General features: G+C 41.3%; 1 protein-coding gene across 7 annotated transcripts in view; it reads right to left on the bottom strand.

Moving 5' to 3' along the window:
• Positions 1-16239, bottom strand: part of rbms3 (RNA binding motif, single stranded interacting protein) — a 286571-nt gene that overhangs the window by 226629 nt on the left and 43703 nt on the right. The window lies entirely within an intron of this gene.

Here is a 16239-nt window from a genome sequence, read left to right as displayed (position 1 = left end):
AGAAATAAACTTCTGCGATATAAGAGTAAAGTCTGGAGGGACACAGAAGGTGGTAACCAATGGCAACTGGGTCAGAGGGTGACATTTTAGCCAAAATGGATGACAGCCACTCATACAAGCAGTACAGTACAGCTGTTCTAGCTTTAGAGTGTGGTGAATAGTGTACAGATGTTTGCATTGACCTCAGTGTGACTGTGAAATCCCCGTACAAACAGTGGTGACCTCATCTGTTTAGAGAATCTGCTTCACTCTCAAGAGATGAACAGGATACACAAAGTACCTTCCTCATGTCATGCACTTTTATTTAAAGGTATCAGGTTGTCAAACACAGTGTGTATATGTATTCTCGCTTAAAAAGACAGTGTTTACTATTTTAAGAGACTGGCTTCATACTAAAAAGTGCTCTGAATCTTTTGTGGTGTCGAAAAATGAGAATGGGATATGAAAGGAAGTTGCACACAGACGGAGAAATAAAAAAACACAAAGAGACATTTACAGAGTGAGTTTTTGACCCTTTTTGAAGAACAATATTATGACCCTTCCACCCTTGAAGATCCAAGTAAACCTCACAACTTTCTGTGTCTGTTATCCTTCTCTCCAAATATTTTCCTTGGCCTGACACATGTTTATGCTCTGATGAACCGTGAGCCTGGGGGCTGCTGCTGTGAAGCGGATGTAGAGCCTCACATTTGCATCTTGACATCCTATGGGAAGTAAATGGAAAGACATGGGGGGTGATCGGACTAACAAACTCACTTTAGTGAAGTGGCCCGTTCCTGATAACACCTCCACCGAGGTACTCCATGCTCTCTTTCCCACCAATTCTCTGACCCCCACTATGCTTTGGACTAACAAGGAGAAGCAGCATCCACTCCCTCAGTGGAGAGGGGACATAAACATTTACACAGGGTGACTTTAGGGGGAGATGAAGGCCGAGTGATGCAACATTCGCAGAGGAAAAGGAAATGAAACTTCTGATCAAATATCATCAAATAAAAGAAATGTATCAAGTTTAGTTTTTGTTTAAATTATTTGTATAGCAGCAATGACTAACAGTTGCTGCTAACAGCCAACAGGTGTAAACATTTGCATTTTTGTGTTTTATACCATTCATTACTTGATAACATTAGGTTGACAAAACAGAGTCATCATGGAACATCCCAAGTTCTAGTAACCAGGAATAAGGATATGTATTTGCCCACTGATGTTAGTTCATCATACTGCTGCCTGTGTCAGTGTTCTCTTAATATTTGGGTCTGTTTGATTTTACTTTGATCCATTTTGGACAATGTTTGACTAATATTGGGACCCTGTTGGATCAGGAAATGTAATTCATGGAGGTCCGAGGCAGGTACAGTAGGTTTTTACCAGGTGTATTTTGGATCAGGTCCAAAATTGTGAACTGGTGAAGTCCTTCAGGGTAATTTGTTAATGTCATATACACTAAAGTGAAAGTTATAATAATGAATAAGTTACTACAGCATCAATTATTTATCACTGAATGTGAAATTAAAAAAAACCTTCCACGGACTTAAATATAATACGAGTATATAACCATATGTTTTGTAATCGGAGAATCCAGGGTTTAATGCACAGTACTACAACCTGTAAGCAACAGTACGTAAAGAGACTCCTAATGTCTGCAGCTAAACTATGATTACAGCTGTTTACCCACTGGGGCCGCTGAGTGGATCCCACCTCCACACAAATGCTTTCACAATAACATTGTATTCTCTTCCTACAGTGTATGTATGTATTTTATATATCCACTTCTCTGGCTCTGTCACTTTGTATGTTCACATTGGTCTGTCTCTCAGTCTCTCTCTTCCTCCTTGCATCACTCCATAAACTGAGGATGATGGATGCCTCCGATTGCCTGAGGGCTGCGAGTTCCAGCAAACTAAATCCTGAGTGTTTTCTGGAACTCTGTACCATTAAAACAAACACCTACACAATGTAGAAATAGCCACACATGATCGCTAAGTGAGAGGCGGTCTTTATGGGCATAGTACGCTGTGGTACAACGGTGGTTAATACATCTACGATGCTCTTTGTTAACAATCAATCTATAAAAAAACTGCCAGTTAATTAGCAAGAACTAGCAATTGATTTGCCAACTACTTCTTTAGAGAGTCATGTAATGTTTTCTAAGGCCATCTCCTTAGAGCTGTTAGTAGTTTTAGACAATAAACGATGTTGTGATTCTCTTACCTATATTAACTTATATTGCAAATTACAAAGAACGTATATAAACTGACAATGGCTACAATCAAAGCTGACATCTTAACAGAGGATTAACCAACCAGTCAGCCAAGAGCTCTTTTTCTTTAACTGACTAGCTGTTTACCAAGAAAATACTGTATATATGTATTATCTACTTTGAAATACACTGAGGTACAAACAAGACTTAAGCTGCATTAGTGATTTGCCCTTTGCACACCGTGAGGTCTGGCGCAGAGCCTTGCTAGCTTGCGCCGCTACATACATTTGCCAGCCGATTGGTTGTGCATCAAAAGGTCAGCGGTAAACAAGTTTGAAAGAATTTGAACTTTGAGCGCAGCCCTCTATGACAATTCAGTGTTGCTCCATAGAAACACAACAACAACGTCAGTGCAGTTATATGATATTTTATCTTGATATAGATCATATTAGCTAGCCTTTGTTGCTATTATTGTCCGATATTCCTACAAATAAGCGGTTAAAAATGACAACAAAATGAGTGGTGGTACCATAGAAACCACATGTGTACACAGTGTAGCTAATGGCGGAACAAGGCAGCACTTTGTCTCATTGACGCATCCGTCCCAGTGGACTGAAGTGAGACGACGGGAAAAAGAGAGGGGGAGTAAGATGAGAGGAGAAGAGTGAGTCTTTGAGGTGACGTCGAGTCTTCCACGGCAGGCTGTTTAAGGCGGACTCCCTCAATGTGTGAAAGAAAGACCTTGCGTTGTATCTTCCTCTCTCCTCTCCTCTTCTGCAGTGTCCTTGGCTCTCTGTTCTCTCCAGATGGGCTCGGGTTGCTGCAGCACCTCTCAGGATGACGTGGACTACAGCTGCCTACTGCTGCTGCTATTTCTAGGCCTGTACCCCCTTCCCACCTCCAGGAAACCTGATACACCTTCAAACGAGCACATCTGTCAGGCATTACGAAACAAAGTAGAGCAGGTACAAACAAAAAAGTGTTGTGAAAGATAAAAGAAATCGGGCAAAAAAAGTAAAATGTTCTGCGTAAATATCGCAATCAGCACCTGTCATACTCCATTTAGAAGGCTGTTGAAAATGAAGCACACTCGAAACAAACCACACATATACGGGAAAGAAAAGTGACACATTCACATTACTCATAAGAAAGACAACCCCCAAAGGGTCAGGGTCAAAAGATGGACGCCATCGTCCTCTACACAGTTACTCTTTTCTCCTCTCAGGCTCAACATTTCTTTTTTGTTTTGTTGTTCCCTGCGGAGGCTGGAAATAAAGAATTAAGACACGAGAAAACAAACCAAGTTGCGAGCAAGTCGGTGAACACTGCAGTCCTCCAATAACAACACTTCTTGATAAAAGTCTATTTTCTCTGCACACTGTCTCCACATGATGTTATCATTTTTCTTTAAATTCAATAAAGTCTTCTCTCTGCGCACGGATGAAAACTCTATAGTTTTGAGATGAGTACACAGTTCTGAGCAAGTTTCCAATATGAGGCAGCCTCCTGCAATATGAATATGCTGAAATGCAGAGGAGGTGCTGCTGTGAGAAGCAGTTATGAACACAGATCATTATTAAACCTTGGGCTTTGTTTTGATTTCCACTGAAGAAGAACAGACAATTATCCTCCAAGTAAAGGACACAGAATTTTTCTTATGGTTTGGAGTCGGATCAAGCTTTTTTCCGGAGGACACATGTAAACACCTTCAGCTTTGCTCTGCAGCCTTGAGTGAAAACGGGTAAGAGACTGTGAGGCAGAGGCAGCGAAAATACTTTAGTCACATTGAACTCAAACGTTTGAAAAGGACACGAAAAGCCTTGCCTTGCCTTGAAGCAAGCCGCTTTACTGAAGTGTTTACAGTGCTTTTAGTGAACTTCATTGCCAATTAAAAAGTGTGCACTCTTAGTCATGGCAATGAACAACTTAAGATTGGAGAATGATTTCACAATGTGTATCTCTCATGATGTATCTCAGATACTACCATTTCTATATCACACTGTGAATTTGTAAAATACAGGCGACAAGGACTGCGGTGAAAAAGGCTAAGTGGAAACATAGTTTGTAGCTGTACCATGTATAGTCGATATGCTAATGTGTTGCCACATTGTTACAGGGATAGTCAGCAGAAGTGTAATTACTCTAAATGGTTATTCATCTGTACATGGTCCAAGCAATCCTTCTCTTCAAAATGTACTGAAGGAGCTGGTGACGTGGTTAAGCTATGTTTGAGACTAGTATTTGAAGACCATAGCTCCGTTTTCATACCCAGGCTGCTTTAATTTGTAAAAATCTAAAATATAGTAACATTTTCAGCATGTTCAAAGAGCAACGGCCGTCGTGGGAATTCAAACTCGACCAACCAATGGTGTCGCTTTATCGCTAACTGCACCAGCTCACTTAGTGACAGACGTTACCATTTGTTAACATTCCAACCAAAAAAAAGACTGATCGTGCCACTCTGCACCCCAATGGAGCATAACAGAGAACGCATGTAGAGTCATGAGCACATTCCAGCTCTCCTCTAGACCGCTGACACAGGGACATGTCAGAACAGTGGCTCCTGGCCCTCTGGGAGAGCTAGACAGCTATACTGTCACTGTTGTGAAAGGACTGTACTGTGATACCGATGCACCACCACCTGTCAGATGATGTTATTTTTCTTTTTTAATGCTCTTTCGGTTTTCAAGGGGGAAATTCACTTCTGAACATCCTCAGCCATTTAGACTTCCTGGTAGGAATTTGATACTCTGCACAGAGATGCTGAAACTCAGCTGGTCACAGTTCCTTTTTTGTTACACCCTTACCGTTAAAGGCACAATCCAACTTAGCAGTTATGGAAGATGTTATGAAAGCACCAAAGCGAGATAATAGTTGGGGTACTTTAACCAGTACATTCAGTAATTAATTTAGTTATTGAAGTGCAAGCACTGTGCCTGCCCTGCAATGATAGAGAAATGTGAATATTTGCTACTCATGGTGTTGGTGATAGCACTCTGTACCAAGAGGCTTTCTGCCTCACTCACATGACAACACGTTCCTCTGGCAGCACATGATAGCATGCTGAGCCAATCACTACAGTCACAAAACACCAATCCCAGGGCATGAGTGGGAGGGAAATTATAGCAGATTATAGCAGCCAAAGATAATGCATACACCGTAGTGTCTTGAGATCAGTGGATGGTGCAGCCAAGTCAAGCTTTATCAAGATACATTTGTAGTTCAACAAATGTTTAAATTCTAGGTTCGACTATGATGGGGTGATACCTTTTGCTTGAGATTATTTGGTAAGGCTGGTGCCAATTGCCACTTATAACTGGACATACACCTTTTGGTTATTCATGTTTTAGTCATACGCTGATTTTTGATTAGCACATAGTGCTCAATAGTGCAATTCAGTTGGTAGCTCATCTAAAGAAAACATGTTGTGCACAGCGTGGAAAAGAAATATGTGTCAGCTAATGAAGATCACTTTTAGCTCCTGTCATAATTTCTCAGGGGGAAAAGGATTTGGGGCACACTGGAGTGTTCACCAACATTTAACAAATGGCCAAACTAACAATAAATCATAAGCCAGCAGGGACGGTACACCCAGGAACACTGAGTCAGCTCCAGAAACTTCATGAGTTATGGTCGTCCGAGCCATTAATCTCTGTAATTCTGTCAGGCAAACAGTAATAGCTTCTGAATCCACACCGCAAGTCTTCTTTAAGTTCATATGGGTCTGATCAAACTAGCATTTGAGGGTTTTAGTTTATGTTCCGTGGTCAAAGTATTAAGTAGCAAGATGCATTTCACTGCACAACACAATTCTTTCTTCTGCAGCATGTGTCCTCTGGGGCTGAGAGAGGCCATGTAGGCAACTGCAGATGGAGGATCACACTTTCCAAATGCTCCACACCCTGTTTTATATAGCCTCAAGCTGTGAGAAAGCGGAGAAGACTGCTGCCAGACTTAATTGAATTACTCATAGTACACAAACATAGCAATGACGTCTACTTCTGAATGTGTGCACGTGTCTATGCCCTGTGTGAAGAAAGTAACAATAAATATTGTTACAAGTCATTGACCACAAACCTTTCTTGGTATTCTTGTTTTTCCATTTGTCTTATAATTCAGTTCAGACCACAATGCACACTGCTTTTAGTACATCCCATCTCTCAGGCAGATAAATGAGTGATTTCTGGGTATGAAAACGGAGCTATGGGCTAAGAGAGGTGACATGATATTGACAACAAAGTCAAGTGACGAGTCGTGGAGAAAGCATAGAGCCCCTAAAGTGAGATCCAGAAACAGAATACTTGTTACCGATGTATTAATCTGTCAAAGTATCAAAAGAATCTGACGAGACACAAAGAGGCATAAAAAAAAATCCGAAAAAGATACATGTAAACGCATAGAGCATGCATTTTAGACATGACTAAAGTAACTGGAGCAGCACACGTTGCTTGTGTCAGAGGGACATCACACAGTGTGGTATTTGCTGAGCAGTCACAGTGATCGTACGTGTAAACAGCCTAAATTCTGTTTTTGGGATTGATTGCTCGACAGGTCAGCAGCAGCAGTTTTTGGACACGAGAGTTCAGATGCATGTCAAACTCTGCATCCGAAAATGCAGTGCATGCTTTCTGTCCTGGAATTTGACCTTGTGCAGCAAAATCCCTTACCTGTTAAACCCCATGCCCCCGGGGGCAAAACACAACGATGTTCACGAAACTGTGTCTCAGGGCTTCTTAACATTTAACAACCTATTAATGTGTCATACCCACTTAACGGGAAGAAACTCAGCTAACTGAAAATATGAACCATTTTTACTGAAACAAAATACAACTCGAACGCCGAGAGTCTGAATTAGCACTAAGCGAAAGAGTGCCAACGCACTTAGTGTAGCACACGGTAGCAATATTTTATACTTCATTGGATCTGCACAAACAAGATATCATATGAAAGCTGAGATTCCAATGGTATAAGTTCCATCACTGTGCGACCAAAACTCACGGCGGTGAAAGCAAGCAAGACAACACACAACTTCACTTTATGGGACAAAAACAGCAAATACGTCTTACCTTTGCTGTTTTCTGATCAAAAGTTATATTCAATGGCATTAAAACACATGCTGAAGGTTAAAACGCTGCTGAAGGTTAATCCAATGTCTCTGTGTCACTTTGAAATGATTACTGATAATCCATCATCATATTTATGTCAATAAACTTACTTTTCATATAGAGTGTAAGAGAGCTTCCGGTTTTGGGCATGCTGGCTGCGCATTACTCTAATTCACCAATGGTAATGTTTAGATGGATGTAGGAACTTCCCCTCGATTCTATTGGCTCTAACCGTTCAATAGAGGTGTCAATCACCAAAATCAACCGATGGGTTCCAGAGATATGGCAAATCCACCCAAATGACCCTTAAGAGGTGGGTTTTTTTTTCTAAACCTCTCTAAAAAAGGTAAAATGTCACTTGTTTTGCATCCATCTTGATGGGTATATACTTATATGTTATAGTTTGGATTCCTAAAGCTTTTCCTAAAGTTTTATTTTTTGGACGGACACAATCATTTACATTTGTTTTACTATGTTCAATCCGACTTTACTTTAAAATAAAAACATCTACATTGATTCTGACTCTCTAACTCACAGGTTTCTCATTGCTTTGAGAAAAAAGATTATTAATTTACCCCTTTTAGAAGTGAAGATATAGTCATTTGTTCTGGGCATGTCATGTTCGCGCCTGAGACCTGAAAAACAGGCTTGGGGATTAACAGGTTGAACCCATTGCATCCAGAGAGTGAATTGACTTGCACCATAGAAGCACAAATATGATAAGTAACACTTAAATCAACCAAAATGCAATTTTTCAGACGCACAGAACCTTTCGAGTTGGTAACATGAGCAGGCCCTCACGGTATGGAGCTCACCAAAAAGGGCAAAGATCCAACAGAGCAGGCCAGGCTACTACTCTATCAGGGACTTGGCTAAAGGCTAAGGTCACAATGTAAGGAAACTCAAGAAATCCATCTAAATGTAGGAATCCATGACCTCTACTACACCACACAAGGAAGCGTTTGAGCAATGAAGAGAGCAGCATAAACATCATGAATCATTTAGGTCGATGATCATCAAAGGGCTGGGTCAGGGGAAAGGACAAGGGAAAGGGCAGCAGATTATTTTTATCACAGATATTGCAGAAAAATCCATACTCACAAGCAAAAATAACTGATAATGAGGGTTGATCATTTCCAGAATCCTCTGTATTTCATAAGGTTTCTATAGTGAACATAGTTGGGACTTCCACAGCAGCTGGGGCACATTAAGCCATGACAGAACCAGTAGGTATAGGCAGGCAGAAGAAGATTTGAGGAAGAGAGCGTGTGTTGGATACGGCCGTGAACATTAGCCTCTCATACCGAATGAAACCTCCTGCTGGTTGAGAGGGATTACTAAGGATGACAGGGATGCCTAATATGACTTTCATTAATGATATGCTACAGGCCGGAGGCTGCGGAAGGCCAAGCACAAATTGAAAAGTGTTGAAGCATAACTGTGTCGGATGCCCAGTTTCCTAGCCCCATAGTCCCACTGATTGAATTCCTGCCTCACCCAGTGAAAGAATTCCTCAGCTTCCCTTATTCCCGTATCAGTGGGTGAACTTGGCTGGTTGACTTTCTAACTAAACTGCTATGAACTGCAACAGTCATATAATATGTTAATAAAAAGATCACAATGAGTAGCAGCTGTTAGAAATATACATCAATTTTGTTCAAATGTTCCTGAAACTTCAAAGACGTCCTGTCTAAACATCAGTCAGGCTTCAGAAAGCAACACAGCACCATCACTGACACAATGAAAGTGGTGAATGATGTGGCGAGTATTTTAGATAATAAGCAGAGTTGTGCAGCTCTATTTATTGACCTTTCAAAAGCGTTTGATACCGTCGATCATCGCATTTTAAAGCAGAGGCTAGCCAGTATAGGCATGTCCAGCCATGCTGTGCGGTGGTTTGTAAACTACCTCTCTGAAAGGTCCCAATGTGTTCACTTTGATGGGCTGTCTTCTGAGTGGTTGACTATTGCAAATGGTGTTCCCCAAGGTTCTGTTTTAGGTCCACTTTTATTCTCCATCTACATCAACAGTTTAGGTGAAAATGTGGATGAAGCTACTTTTCATTTGTATGCGGATGATACCGTGATGTATTGTGCAGGTCCCTCCATTAAGGAGGCTGGTGTTAAATTACAGACTGTTTTTAACATTATTCAGACTCAGCTCTCTGAATTAAAGCTTCTTTTAAATATTGAGAAAACCAAGGTAATGCTCTTTTCTAAAGCTAAAAAGACACCAGAGCATGTTTTAGATATTGTAACTACACAAGGAACAAAACTTGAAGTGGTTACCTGTTACAAATACCTTGGTATCTGGCTTGATGATTGTCTCACTTTTAAACTTCATGTCAATAATCTGCTTAAAAAGCTGAGGGTTAGGCTAGGTTTCTTTTACAGAAATAAGTCCTGTTTCTCGCTTGAGGCCAGGAAAAGGCTAGTCACTGTGACCTTTTTACCTGTGCTGGACTATTGTGATTTGATCTATATGAATGCACCTGCCAATTGCCTGGTCAAGTTAGATGCTGCGTATCACAGCGCGCTAAGATTTGTGACAAACTGTAAAGCATTAACCCATCACTGTACCCTGTATGCAAGGGCTGGTTTGCTTTCACTAACTGTACAGAGGCTCAGTCACTGGTATATTTTTATATACAAAGCCATGTTAGGGAAACTTCAATCTTATATCTGCTCCCTGATCTCACGGAAAATTGTAAGTGGCTACTGCCTGAGATCGAATGCTGTGGTTTTATTAAATGTGCCAACTGCTAGGACTGTCTTAGGGAAGACAGCTTTTAGATGCGCAGCTCCTCTGTCTTGGAATAGTCTGCAAATTAAATGGAAACTGAACAATCTGGTGCCACTAAATGTTTTTAAAGCTCGGTTGGATGCTAGTCAATCGGAAGCTATTGGTACCTGTTTATGTGGATAATTATGTAAATGATGCTGTATGATGTCCTTTTGTTGTTCTATTTATGTTTTTATGTTTCATGTGGAACTACTTGAGCAGGTCTCCCTTGAAAAAGAGATCAATGATCTCAATGGTATGTATCTGTCTAAATAAAGGTTTGAAATGAAATGACAGCAACACATCTCTCACTTGCCCTGTGTAAAACAGACAGTATTTCTTAATTGATTTAATATGGTGATACATTCATTTATAATTCATGCTCACATTTGGTAAGGCATTTTAATGGGGCACGGTATTTATTTTGTGTTTATTTCCAGATTATAATACTTTGCTTTTAAATGACAGGAATTCAGATTGGTCCCTTGCACAAATATATATTGGGGAACAAAGACTGGCTGAATAATTGTTTGGGGGGTAAAACGGTTTATGATCTGTAACAAAGTAAAGTGGATATATCTGACATTTCTGGCTATTGGGCTGACTGTGGCAGGAGAATTTAAACATATAGCTAAACTCTGACAGTAAGTGCAAATTCTTTCAGTTTCACGATTTAATCTTTGACAAACTTTAAACATAGTACCAATGACAGCGAATGTCTTGATTGCAGAACTGATTTTGCATTGTGTTTTACAAGTCAACAAGTGGTTATTGTATTTTGAAAGGATATTTATGGTCATGGCGCTTTAAAGAATGAAAATCCAAAAGAATAAGAACATGCTGTTTTGTGTGTCTGTTGAGCAAAGTAAATGGTCAGAAAGCCAAGTTATGGTGAGGTATTGCGATGAACACTGAGAAACCAGAAAAACTGTTTGCAAAGATACAATGGGGGGGGGTGATCTGAGGTGTGAGGGTGAAGGTGGAGGACTCTAGCAGCTGAACAGAGGTGGATTCTAAAACAAAAGGCTCTCCTCCAGCATGGCGGGGCCTTGTCAGCTAACAGTTGAACCCGAGTGCTAGCTGAAGGCTTGGCTGGCCGCTGTAGAGCTGTCTTCCTTTGCTGACATCGATAGGGGCTCCACAGGAGGGTGAGGAAACAATGGTGTTGACAAGCAGTATCAGACCTAGGAGCATGAAGGCAGGGCCAAACGATTCCATTTCCCAGCCAATTCCATTATCAGGACACACAGACTTTACTAATGCCTGAAAACAAACAATACACAAGCATCCTTCTAATTAAGCCCTTGAGTAGTGCTGCTTAGTGCACCGGCATATCTTTGTTGGATGCATGTGAACAGGCTGATTGGATTCATCAGCACTTTTAATGCGCTCCTGCTTCCTCCCATAGGCCTCTAGAAGACTCCTGGCTGGATTCAATGGCCCATCCAATTCTTTTCATGTTTAAAGCCCTGAGAGGCAGATTGGGGTCTCGAGGCTGTCATGTATGTCTTAAGGAATACAAAACAAGAGCGCATGCTGATGACAATGCAGACTAAGGTTGAACAACCATGTCAAAAATGATTATCTCTATGTATTGTGATGCTAAATATTGTGATTCGATTTAGCACAATTGTGAGACTCAGTTCAAGTAATGTATAAAGTATTTGTTATCTTCTTTTGCAATATTATCATATATACCTTACCTCATTAGTATTTTGCCTTTTGGTTCTAGTTCCGTTTGTGTTCCAACTTGTGTTTTACAAATGAACTAATGGGACATGATATAGACGAGGATTCAACTGCATCCAAATGATATTGCATTATTAGGAGGTTAAAGATGAGAGCAACAAGTTATCATCCAAGAGAGGCTCTCAGTGTTTCAGAAAGATGAAGATGTTCATGACCAAAGGCAGAGAAAGAGCGTGGGGACTGAGAGAGATTGAAAAAAAGTGAGTGAAATGGCCCAGAAAGGGTCATTTAGTGAAATGCTTGAAAGAGAAGTGGACTCACAATACCCCGAGGTGATTGAAATTAATTAAATGTTGGATGGAAACACACATTCATACTGCCCGCTCTTTTTGAGAATGAGGCAAATTAATGAGGTGATAACCTAAGAACTCTCCTTGCTTTTATTTTGAAGATGACTGCTCTCCTTAATGCTTCATTGGATGAGACAAAGACGGATATACAGAGCAGAGAGGATTCATATCTGGCCAGCTTGTAATTCTTTCCCTCTCGTTTCCTTAATGAATTCTGCAGCCCCAAGGCTCGAGTCTGCTTGAGTGTGTGAGTTAAACAAAGGAAGGTTTGCTCTTCTTGAAGGACATTATTTTATCGGGACAACAAGTAGGCCTTCATGTGCTAAGATAAACACTGTTACGCACAGTATATGGACAAAAGACAGTCATCTAATGCTACCAATACGTAATAAACATCAGAAAACATCAGACTCGTCTTTGGTAACAGCAGCTTCAGAAGCTTTGAAGAAATAAAGCATCTTAAGTCCTGTTGACCCCCTATCCAGTAGTTTTTTCTGAAGCACACTAAAACAGCCTTCACATTCACAAATGTATTTTCTCAAGGCTTGCCCTCGAGCTCAACGATCCTCTTTAGCGCATCTTTGTAAACAAGGCCATGCAGAGGAGTGTACTGTGAGAATCAACCGGAGAACAGCTAACGTTTAGAGGAAGTATGCACAACTATGAACTTAAAAAAATGTAGCCAGAAAAAAACTTGGCTCTAACTTATACAATGTTTTTGTGTATTAACGTATACTGTGTTTTGAATAACTGCCAAAAAAAAACATTATGTTTTGGAACATTGGTGTCTGTAGCATGGTGGTGAAGAGAAAAATGATTTTATTCCCATCAATGACATACAGAACCAAGGCCCAACACCTAGGAATTGAACCGTCCCCCACTAGGACTTGTGGTTAAATTATAAACAGTGTTTTTTCAAATGGGGGAGCCTGAACCGCTTCCTCCTGCATTTGCTGGAATATACGGAGAAAAATGTGCCAATTTCCTCACTAGAAAAAACTACCTTTTCAATTAATGGAGGTGCCGGCTTCACACCAAATGAAATGCATGGTTAGTTTTAAGTAGGCAACCCTTACTAATCTGTGTCTAAAGTTCAACGTACATATTCAATCCAAATGCACTAATACGTTTTAATAAATCTACTGACTCTCCTCAGGTGCCTTGGACTGCAGGCAGGGAACAATATGGATACGCTTGTGCTGTGTAGGTGAGAGTGATTATGTTAAAGGTCAGGGCCTTTTTGCACGTTGGTGAAGGAGGAATGTGATAACAATACTAATCTCATACAAGCCCGCACTGGTCATACCAAATACTGTGCATTCATTCCACAAACAAGGGAGACCGTGAGAATGTACTGTGTCTGTGGTAGAGCATTACTGGCTGAAAAAAAGAGATCACATCCCATCGGATGAATTGAATCTCTTTTCACATGGTATACAACAGCAGAGAATGCTGTGTGCTGTCAGCCGGTGTTAAAGGTCTCCTCCTCCACATAAACACAACACACTTTATGTGCACATCTCTGTCTGAGAACAGCCAGCACAGATCAGGCCGGTCTTCCCTCCTCCCTCCTCTTCCTCAACGCACTATGGGAGAGATAGTGTAGATAAAAGAGGGCGTTTAAGCTCTGCCACTTGTGGAGAGGTCTCATCTTCAGCCTCAGGTGGTGTTCCAGCACACATCTAAGATTGAAGGCGATTCACAGACACTGCTCGAGGCCAAGCTGCTTTCTACAGCTGTACTGGTGTTGTACACTTCTATGCATGCAGGCACACAGGGAGGGAGATGGAAAGGAGACAGAATGGGGGAGGAGGGAGGGGAGGGTAATATATTTATCCATCATAACACACAAATGCAGGGGCTTCATGGGATGCCTCCTTAAAGGGTGAGATGTGACACACCGCCTGCGAGCAGCGGAAAGCAGAGCTTCAAAAAGAAACAAGGATGATACAAAACACATAGGCAAAAGGCTAACTCCCTCGCATTCATCAAGAGGTTCAGATTTGATTTCAAGCCAAACACAAGTCTCGATTCCTTCCTTCCTCGCTCGTTTCCTTCCAGGCAGACAGACGCACAGACAGATAGTCTATCTCTTCGTTCCCGGACTCACATCCTGCTGGCCTCTGCTCTCTCTACAAATCCCCAATGAAAAAAAAAAGTGCCAGCAGTAATTCTTTTTCTCATTATTCTTTATTACAGAAGACAAAAGCACCCAGGGCTAGATCATATTTGCCGTTAACTAAAGTTTCGGAGACAATTAGCTCAGGTTGTTAAAATTAATCATTGTTACAGCCATAATCTCTGAGGCCAGCAGAAGCCCAGGAGTTTATGGTTTGTTTATTTGAGCGCCTCCTGTGGATATCGACCCGGCCCTGTTGTAAACTCTAGGATAAGGCCTTCTGCGATCGTTGGGTGGATTTACTTTCTGTACAGGGATAAGCCTTCCAATTGTGACCTAGATTAGACACACGCAGGCTCTCTCCATTTAGTGATTACAGTAGGTTTATCTGAACAAACTTCTAATTATTTCTGTATTGAATCATATGAACATTTCACCAGTTTTTCTTCAGAATAATGGTTATGTCTCATATGAATTGTTACTGTCTACATGGGGGAATATAACTTTCAGTAATTCAGTGTTTTCTTTCTGTCTTGAAAACCCTTAGAGCTGCTGTGTTTTTGCTTACTGTTGTCATTCCATCGATGACTGACTGTAAACATCAGAGGCTCATAGGATCTGATGTGCGGCTTTGTTAGGGTTATCCAAGCAGTCTCTTTTGTACAGTCTCACTGAAGCAAGTGGAGTAAAGCGTGCTCCAATTTACAAAAATGGAAATGCTTTCTTAGCATTTATTTTTCCACGTTCTTCCTTCAATACCTTTTATCCAGTAGTGCTTTCTTTGCAAGTACATTCTATCCGGATGTTATTATTTGGCAAACCTCGTTTTAATAGGCCTTGTGGTCTTCGTCTTAGTAGTAACCAGAAACTAATAGCCCTGGTCACGCTGCATGAAAACCATATAAACATCCCTGGCTAGTTTCGAGGAAATATAGACTTGCATTAGATCTCTTTGTTGTTGTTTTTCTCAACTTTCATCGAATCATGAGATGGACACTCTATTCAAAAGATATGGAACTGCAGAGAAGATCACAATATATATTTATGCTGCTAGGCTTGGCTGTTTATTGTTGGTAATTTGCATGAAACTTTGCCTTTGTTGGGAGACAGGACGCCTGAGGGACATACGGCACTCTGCAGATATAAGCATGAATATCCCACACCTGGAAAAGCATCACGCACGCACGCACGCACGCACGCACGCACGCACGCACGCACGCACGCACGCACGCACGCACGCACGCACGCACGCACGCACGCACGCACGCACGCACGCACGCACGCACGCACGCACACACACACACACACACACACACACACACACACACACACACACACACACACACACACACACACACACACACACACACACACACACACACACACACACACACACACACCACACACACACACACACACACACACACACACACACACACACACACACACACACACACACACACACACACACACACACACACACACACACACACACACACACACACACACACACACACACACACATACTGTACTCTCTCTCTCTCTATTTCACACACACACACACACACACACACACCTGGGTTAGGACTCAGAGGACTTTGGTAATTCTTTATAATACCCAACATCACTTACCGAGAGCATCCGCAGCAGACACACTTGCTTAGAATGGATGTGCTCCGGGCAGCTATAAGGAATTATATTATTTCCCTCGAAAAAACAAGTATCTATATGGAAATTCTTTCTCATCCTAATATAGGTCCGCTGAATGGTTACATGATAATCCCAGTGTAATTAATGGTTCCTCCAGCGAAGGCCTGATTAATGCACAAGCAGGCAATGAGCGCATATATGGATTTTTTAGTGCCAACTATTGGAATATTTATTGGACATGTAGGTAAACACGCCTGTTCTCCCACGGGCATTACATCGACCGCACAAGTGGGACTTCATTTTGGCTCAATTTGTAGTCTAAAAGCCTCCAATCCACAGCAAGAA

This window comes from Gymnodraco acuticeps, unplaced genomic scaffold (genome assembly GCF_902827175.1).
Source record: "Gymnodraco acuticeps unplaced genomic scaffold, fGymAcu1.1, whole genome shotgun sequence".
NCBI classification, from domain to species: Eukaryota; Metazoa; Chordata; class Actinopteri; order Perciformes; family Bathydraconidae; genus Gymnodraco; species Gymnodraco acuticeps.
The sequence above is the reverse complement of the archived record's forward strand: the minus strand, read 5'-3'. Positions and strand labels throughout refer to the sequence as shown.